The sequence below is a fragment of the Vulpes lagopus genome, chromosome 7 (assembly GCF_018345385.1).
Source record: "Vulpes lagopus strain Blue_001 chromosome 7, ASM1834538v1, whole genome shotgun sequence".
Taxonomy (NCBI): Eukaryota; Metazoa; Chordata; class Mammalia; order Carnivora; family Canidae; genus Vulpes; species Vulpes lagopus.
The window spans coordinates 131,467,109-131,476,315 of record NC_054830.1 but is presented as its reverse complement, the minus strand read 5'-3'; positions in this window follow the sequence as shown (position 1 = coordinate 131,476,315).

Sequence of the window (9,207 nt, the reverse complement as noted above, 5' to 3'; positions counted from 1 at the left end):
ATATTTAGTGAAGTTGGCTTCTATTGGACTTTTTAGCTTAGATGATTTGGTTTTGGGAAATTTAAAACCTAAAAAAAAGATTGAGCGTGTGGTGGAGTCAGAGAAAACAAGACCATAAATGTTTGGGGAAATTTTCCCTTTTTTTTTTTTCCAGTAATGGTGGATTATCTTAGCAAATCGGTGGCTTTTTGTCTTGGTTTTTCCAAAACACTTTTTCCAAAATTTTGGTTGTTTTGGGGTTTCCCTATGGGAAAAGGCCTTTTTACTTTTTTTTGGTATAATGTAGTGATAAAATTTATTTTGAATGGAGATAAAAAAGGGCTTTAACAGGCAGGTATTTTTGGGTTTCCTAACGTTGGGGAAATCAACGTTTTTAAATGCGATTACCAAAGCAGGAGCAGAGGCTGCTAATACTTGCACAAATTGCCCAACGTGAATGGTTGAAGTGCCAGATGAACGCTTGAAAAAATTAACGGAATTGTTTTCACCGAAAAAAAACAGTTCAACAACTTTTGATTTACAGATATTGCAGGTATCTTTAAAAGGGGGCTTCACGGGGGGGAAGGTCTTGGAAAAAAAATTTTTTCCCAATATCCGTGGAAGTCGATGCGATTGTAACGGGGTGCGTTGCTTGTCGATGAAATGTCATGCTGTGAACAAGGACGTGAGGATGTTTTTGTTGACCTCTTGTGATATGATACCATTAACTAGAATTGTTTTTAGTTGCCCTAGAATCGGTTTAATAAACGTTATGCGCGTGTTGAAAAAAATTGTCCCCCACGCAAAAAGATAAGGATTCCATTGCAGAATTTAACGTTCTTCAAAAATAAGCCATGCTTGAGGACGGAAAATCAGCGCGTACCATTGATTTTTACAGAAGATGACAAAATCTTTGAAACAATTATTCCTTCTAACGAAAAAAACCTGTCCTTTTTTGTGGCAAATGTCGATGAAGACAAAGTTGCAAACCCAGATGACATCGAATATGTCAAACAAATTCGTAAATTTTTGCGGGAAACTGAAAATGCAAATGGTTGCCCATCTCAGACGTCCCGAAGAAGAATTTCAGAATAGATGATGAAGCCCAAGCTTTCTTCCTTGAAGATTTAGGCTTAACAGAATTGGTGTTGACAAATTGACTCGTGCGGCGTATCATTTATTTGGTTTTGGGGAAATTCTTTACAGCGGGGGAAAAAAAGAAGTGCGTGCTTGGCCCTTTTTAAACGTGGTATTAAAGCTCCTCAAGCAGCAGGTATCACCCACTCAGACTTCGAGCGAGGATTTATCCGGGCCATCACTATGTCTTATGATGATTTGATTGCTTTATGGCTCAAAAAAGCAGTCAAAGCAGGTCGTCTTGTGTAGAGGAAAAGATTTTGTGGTTCAGATGGCGATATCATGGAATTCGCTTTAACGTATAAACTAAATGACAGATAAGCAAGGTTGGAAAAAATATTTTCCAGCCTTTTGGGAGTTGAAAGGAAAAAATATGGTAAAAATGATTGTTGGCTGGGGAAAACCAGGACAGTAAATACCATTTATACCGGACATATATTGGTTTTATGACGATTGACCGTTTGGGTCAAGGTTTCAAGTAACTTTTTCAGAGGATAAAGAAACTTTTAAAACAGAAGTCGGGTCTTGCTTTATCAACGGGGAAAAGATTTTTGGTTAAAAACCAACCACATTTATGAATAATTCAGGGTTTTGGGGGTTCATGCTTTGTTGACCCACTTTAATATCCGATATTGGGTGATTTTTTGGTTTTCTATGATGATTTGGATATGGAAGTGGGGCGTTTGCCGTTTGCGTCAAAAAGGCTCTGCGGGGCGGTCATAATGGGATTAAATCTATTATTGCTTTATAAGGTACGCAACCTTTGACCGTATCAAAGTCGGTATTGGAGTCCTAAACAAGGGCGCACCGTGGGGGGACCATGTCCTGGGACATTTGATGTAGATGAAAAGATTACGGTTGGGGCAGCTCTAGATAAAGTGACGAATTTTCTGTTTCCAAATTTTTTTTTTCAAGAAGCCGATTTTGCCAAATACCATGCAACGATTTAATGGGTTTTGTAAATGAATATTATTGATTTATTTAGCCAAATAAGCTTATTCAAGATTGGCAGGCTCCCTTTCCCCAAATTTGGGAAAGCAGTAAACATGGGCTTGTTTTGGCTTTTAGTCGCGCCTTAGCCATTGCTTCAGTTATCAAGCCCAAAAGGGCAAGTATGTTTTTATCACTTCCACTCAAAATGAGGTGGAAAAACTAGCCAAACGATTTGTCGAGTTTGATTTTGGGGGAAAAAAACAAGTTTAACCTTTTTTGCAGTTTATGTCGCAAACGGCAGAGTTTATTTTTCTTCGATGGACAGGTCAATTCGCGCTTGGAAAGCCTTAATTTTTTTCAGAATGCAGAGCAAACAGGTGTTTTGGTGACTAGTTTAAGGGGACACGTTTTCATACCCAACCCTGCAACGTAGTCATAATCAACTGCATTTTGAGTTAGGGCATAGTACGAATTTTGGGGACGTGGTTTAAAAACATGCTTTACTTGGTTTCCAACGTGCCAAACCAAGTTCTTAACCAGGAGAATTTAGCCAACGTGGTTTATATCATTGATATTTATGAAATTACGGCTGGGCCGGGCCTTACCGTTTGGAATTTTTCGGAGATGAGATTGATGGCATTAGGATTTGAGGTAAGCGTCAAAGTCTGTTGATACCCTTTCTCATGTCACTATTTTTCAGCAGAAAGTTTATTATTGTTTTGAGGCAGATTTTGCCCGAGCGACCAAGTTTGGGAAAAAAATATTTGGAAAAAAGGCAAAAGAGGAGCAACAGCTTAAAATTTTTGCGAGGTTTTGAGTCTACAAGCAGGCTATAAGCATGTGATATCAGACGCTTTGTTCTATCTTCTACGCGAAAAAAATTTGGACCTTATTGGATTACATTCCAAAAGAAACGCCTGTTTTCTTTGATGATTTTCAAAAGGTCATCGACGTAAAGCAAAGGTGGATTTGGAAGTTCCCAACTTATTGACAGAAGATTTTAAACGTGGTAAAGTTTGTGTCAAGTTTGGTTTACTTTGCAGATAGTATAAAAAACTGCGTCAGTATCAGCCTGCGACCTTTTTCTCTCATTTTATAAGGGTCTTGGAAATCTAAATTTGCCCATCTTAACCAGCTCACGCAGTATCCGTGCCAGGAGTTTTTCAACCAGATACCGCTATTTGTTTGGGAAGAAGTGCATCGTTACCAAATCAAAAGCGCGGTTTTCATTAAAGCAGATTCACACATGGTGCGGAACGTTTACAGAAAGATTTACAAGAATAGGGTTTTGCAATTGCGATTGTAGCCAGTGAGGGAACGTTAAAGCCAAAACAAGCTAGCTTTTGGTTGGCAACTTATCCAACGGTTTTTTACTTTGCGGATGACAAATTGGTGGTTATCACTGAGCGTGAAATCTACCATAAAAAAGATCAAACGCGTGTCGTCACTCCAATATCAGCAATGCGGAGCGTTTGAAAGACTATAATGAAACTTTTCAAAGGGCGATTATGTGGTTCACCAAATCCACGGAATTGGCCAATTTTTAGGTATTGAACCATTGATATTCATGGGGTTCATCGTGAATTATCTCACTATTCAATACCAGATTCGGCCACCATTTCTTTGCCAATTGAAACAAATTGAAGCTATCAAAAATACGTTTCAGCTGACGGCAAGGCCCCCAAAAATCAATAAAAACATTAATGACGGGCGTTTTCAAAAGACCAGCAAAAAGTGTCTAAACAAGTGGAAGATATTGCTGATTGATTTGCTGAATTATATGCTGAGCGTAGCCAATTAAAAGGTTTTGCTTTTTCACCAGATGATGATTTGCAGCGCGTATTTGACAATGATTTTGCCTTTGTCGAAACAGAAGACCAATTGCGCTCTATCAAAGAAATTAAGCAGGACATGGAAGAAGATAAACCAATGGACCGCTTGCTAGTGGGAGACGTCGGTTTTGTAAGACAGATGTTGCTATGGCGAGCGCTTTTAAAGCGGTCAAAGACCACAAGCAAGTCGCGGTTTTGGTACTACAACCGTCTTAGCCAGCAACATTACACCAATTTTTCAGAAACGCTTTGACATTATCCTGTCAAGGTGGAAGTGCTCAGCCGTTTTCGCAGCAAGAAAGAGCAAATGAAACCTTGGAGCAACTCAAAAAGGGCAAATTGATATTATCATTGGTACTCACCGTCTTTTGTCTAAGGATGTTGTCTTTGCTGATTTGGGTTTGATTATCATCGATGAAGAGCAGCGTTTTGGAGTTAAACACAAGGAAAAACTCAAGGAGCTAAAGGCCAAAGTGGATGTATTGACCCTAACGGCAACACCTATTCCTCGAACTCTCATATGTCAATGCTGGGCATTCGTGATTTATCGGTTATTGAAACCCCCACAACCAACGTTATCCTGTTCAAACCTATGTTTTGGAAACCAATCCTGGCTTAATTCGTGAAGCTTATTATCCGTGAGATTGACGTGGGGACAGGTTTTACATTACAATAAGTTGACAGTATTGACCAAAAAGTCGCAGAACTGCAAGAATTGGTTCCTGAAGCTAGTATCGGTTTTGTGCATGGTCAGATGAGTGAGATTCAATTGGAAAATACCCTCATGGATTTTATTGACGGTGTTTACGATGTTTTGGTGGCGACCACCATTATCGAAACAGGAGTTGATATTTCAAATGTCAATACCTTATTCATTGAAAATGCAGACCATATGGGCTTGTCAACCTTGTATCAACTGCGTGGACGTGTGGGGCGCTCTAATCGTATTGCCTATGCTATTCTCATGTATCGACCAGATAAGATTTGACAGAGGTATCTGAAAACGTTTGGATGCTATCAAAGGCTTCACTGAACTGGGTTCTGGTTTTTAAAATTGCCATGCGGGACTTGTCTATCCGTGGCGCAGGTAATATTTTAGGGGCTTCACAAAGTGGCTTTATTGATTCGGTTGGATTTGAGATGTATTCGCAACTTTTAGAGGAAGCCATTGCCAAAAAACAAGGAAAAATCCCAAGTGCGTCGTAAGAGTAATGCTGAGGTTAATCTCCAAATTGATGCTTACCTTCCAAGTGATTACATTGAAGACGAGCGCCAAAAAATCGAAATTTACAAGCGTATTCGCGACATCGCTAATCACAGCGACTACCAAAAGTTTGCAAGATGAGTTGATTGACCGTTTTGGTGAGTACCAGACCAAGTGGCTTAATTTGCTTGAGATTGGCTTAGTAAAGCTTATATGGACAATGCTTTTGCTGAATTGGTCGAGCGAAAAAGACCACCAATGTGTTGGTGCGTTTTGAAAAAGCGTCGCTGCAACATTATCTGACCCAAGATTACTTTGAGCTCTGTCAAAAACGAACTTGAAAGCCCGCATCAGCGAAAATCAAGGTAAAATCGAAATTATCTTCAATGTCCGTGGTAAAAAAGACTACGAGATTTTAGAGGAATTGCAGCACTTTGGTCAGATGTGGCGGAAGTCAAGGCTCGCAAGATAGACAAAGACTGCTGACAACAGTATCTTTAAGTTTGTTGATGCCTTTTATTACAGTATTTTAACAATCATTTAAGCCAGCTATTTTACACAAAAAATGAATAAAATAAAACGTTACGAGGTAAATGATTATGAGACTTGATAAATATTTGAAAGTATCCGTTATTATTAAACGTCGTCCAGTGGCGAAAGAAGTCGCAGACAAAGGACGTATTAAAGTCAATGGCTTCTTAGCCAAATCATCAACGATTTAAAAATCAATGACGAAGTGGAAATTCGTTTTGGAAATAAATTGCTAACGGTGCGTGTTTTGGAAATGAAAGACAGCACCAAAAAAGAAGATGCAGCCAAAATGTACGAAATCATTAAGGAAACAAGGATAGAAGCGGATGGAGAAGCCTAATATCGTTCAATTAAACAATCAGTACATCAACGACGAAACACCAAAAAAACGCTATCTTGAAGAGGAAAATCGCAAAACGGCATTCGTTTTATGGGTGGGATTTTGGTGGTGTGATGCTCTTGTTTATTCTTTACCGACCTATATCTGGTCAAAAGTACCAGACTTTACAGGAACAAAAAGCCAAGGTCGTTTCCCTGCAAAAAGACTACGGACAAATTGGTCGTTGAAGCGGATGCAGAGAAAGTTCTTGCCAATCGCTTAAAGACGATAATTATGTCGCTAAGTATGCGCGTGCCAAATACTACTTATCGCGCTCGGGTGAAACGGTTTACCCATTACCAAATCTATTACCAAAATAATTTATGGAACATTTAATGAAACAATTGAAAATTTCTAGCTTATTCTGATGATAAGTTAGAAGAACTCGCTAAAGAAAATCAAGCTTTAAGAGAAGAAAATCATCATTCATTACAAAAACAGTAACGGAAGGGAAATCCAGTGAAAAAAAAACTATTTGCTGTAATGCTAATACACATTTTTTTTTGGTCTCTCTTCCTTTATTAGTACAGAAAAAGACATGGATTTAAGCAATGAGGAAAAGTATCACCTCAATACGACAGTTGTGTCATTCCTCAACCTATTTTGATGCCATTCCTCAAAATCCAATCTCCATCCAAGATAGCACGACTTATAAAGATGCGGATTTGACCGTTGCTGCGGATACCTTATCAGCAACACACCGTTAACATCACAGATTGGCTCGTCAATGACGCTACTATCCCTGTTTTTAAATTATCAGACGGTAGTTATATTGAAGCCAGTCGACAGGTGGTTAGTGATGATGTGGTTCTTAGTCAAGAAGCCATTACTCAAGATTTTTGGCTAAACGATGGCTTTACCGTTTATCAAAGCCTTATGTAACAGGAACGAAATCGGTCAAGACGGATTTAACGCCTTATAGCAAGGTCACCGTTACTCAAAAGCCGTCACAAGTCACGGCACTTATTACAAGGTTGATGGTAAAGGTTGGATTGCTGCGACGGATTTGTCTGAAACGGATAATCGTATGCAAAAAGTGCAAGCATGCTCAACCAAAAATACAATAAGAGCAATTATTCGATTTACGTGAATACAATTAGGAACGCAAAGTAACCGCAGAAATCAACGCCGATACGGTCATGTATTCTGCTAGCGTTGCCAAATTAGCGACCCTTTATTATGTTGAGGCTCAATTGCAAAAAGGAGCTATCACGTCAGACGATAAGTTGTCTACGTAGATGCGGTCAATCATTTTGATAAGTCCTATGAGCAGGTGGCAGCGGGAAAATGAGCAAGTCAGCTGACAATAAAGAATACACGGTTGATAACTTTGCTAAAAGCTGTCGCCTCAGTATTCTGACAATGTCTCAACAAACATTTTGGGGTTACTACGTTGCGCATCAATATGACGATGATTTCAACAATACCATCACGGCTGTCGCAGGGACACCGATTGACATGAAAGAACGCAATATGTTGCCAAGACAGTAGCAAATCTGGATGGAAGCCATTTACAATCAAAATGGCGAATTCATTTCTTACTGTCGTCAAACTGATTTTTGACAGCATCGTATTTCAAAAGATATTGATGTGCAAGATGGCGCATAAATTGGAGACGCATACGACTACAAGCACGATGTTGCAATTGTCTATGCCGACCAACCCTTTATTCTATCGATTTTACCAATATTGGCTTCTTATGACGATATCACAATATCGCCATTGACGTTTATAGTATTTTAAAATAAAATGTTACGAACCATTAGTCAAAGGATTCAAAAAAAGGCTTATTTTTGCCAAGCATAAAAAAGTATTAATAGCGTATCAGGTGGAGTAGATTCGATGAATCTGCTACACTTTTTGTATATTTTACCGACATCAACTGGAAATTGAGATTGGCATTGTTCATGTCAACCACAAGCAGCGAGCAGCTTCAGAAGAGAAGAGGCTTATTTGAGAAAATGGGCAAGGGAGCACCATATTCCGATTTTTATGTCGGCTTTTTCAGGTGTTTTTTTCAGAAAAAGCTGCGCGTGATTTCAGGTATGCTTTTATTCAAGAAAGTCATGACAGAACAAAACTACACTGCCGTAGTCATCTGCCCACCATGCAGATGACCAGTCTGAAAACGATTTTGATGCGTTTTTTGCGTGGTAGCCGCCTTCGCTATTTAGCGGGAATGCAGGCGGTTAGCTCCTTTGGAAACGGGAGAACTCATTCGCCCATTTTGACCATTTCAAAGGCTGATTTACCAGATATTTTCATTTGAAGATGCCTCTAACGCTTCTTTGGACTACCTGCGTAATCGCATTAGAAATCAATACCTCCAACTTTTAGAGCAGAAAATCCAAAGTTTAGGACAAGCTCTTCGGCATTTAGGCGAAGAAAGTCAGACGCTTTTTTCAAGCTTTGCAAGATTTAACGGCAACCATTGACAGAACAGATTGTTCACGTTTTAGCTCAAAGTAGGCCGTGCAATTTTTCTTTTTCAAGATTATCTGAGCAATTTCCTGATTTGCAAGTATCTCAATGCTCAGGTTTGAAGGAATGCTTAATCTATTGCGTCAGCGACAAAAATCTGGATTATCACATTAAAAATGATTATCGACTATTTAAAGATGCCAAGCAATTTCACATCACAAAAATCAGCCCTAAGACCGATGGGAAATACCTCAAAAAATGCTAGATATGGCGGTATAGTCAGATATGGTCAGTACCAATTTCACTTTAATAATGAGAGGAATAAAAAGGCATTCCTTTGTATCATGTGACTCCTATTAAATTAAGGCACAGACAACCAGGTGCTATATTGATTTTGGTGCTTTTTCCAAAAATATTACGGCGGCTATTTATTGACGAAAAAAATTCCTTGCAAGACCGTTCAGAGGCAATTGTGGGAGAGCAAGACGGTCAAGTGATTTTTGTACTAGTTGCCGTAAAACTTATTTGAGAAAAGCTCCCAAATATGGTATAATGGAGGGCACATTGCATATTGAAAAATTAGATAACAGGTGATGTCATGCTTGAACAAGATATGAAAAAGTTTTGTACTCAGAGGAAGAGATTATTACTAAAACGAAAGCATTAGGCGAACAATTAACAAAAGATTATAATGGTAAAAATCCTCTTTTGATTGGTATTTTAAAGGCTCAGTTCCTTTTTCGCGGAATTTGATAAGCATATCGATACCAAAGTGGAATTGGATTTTATGG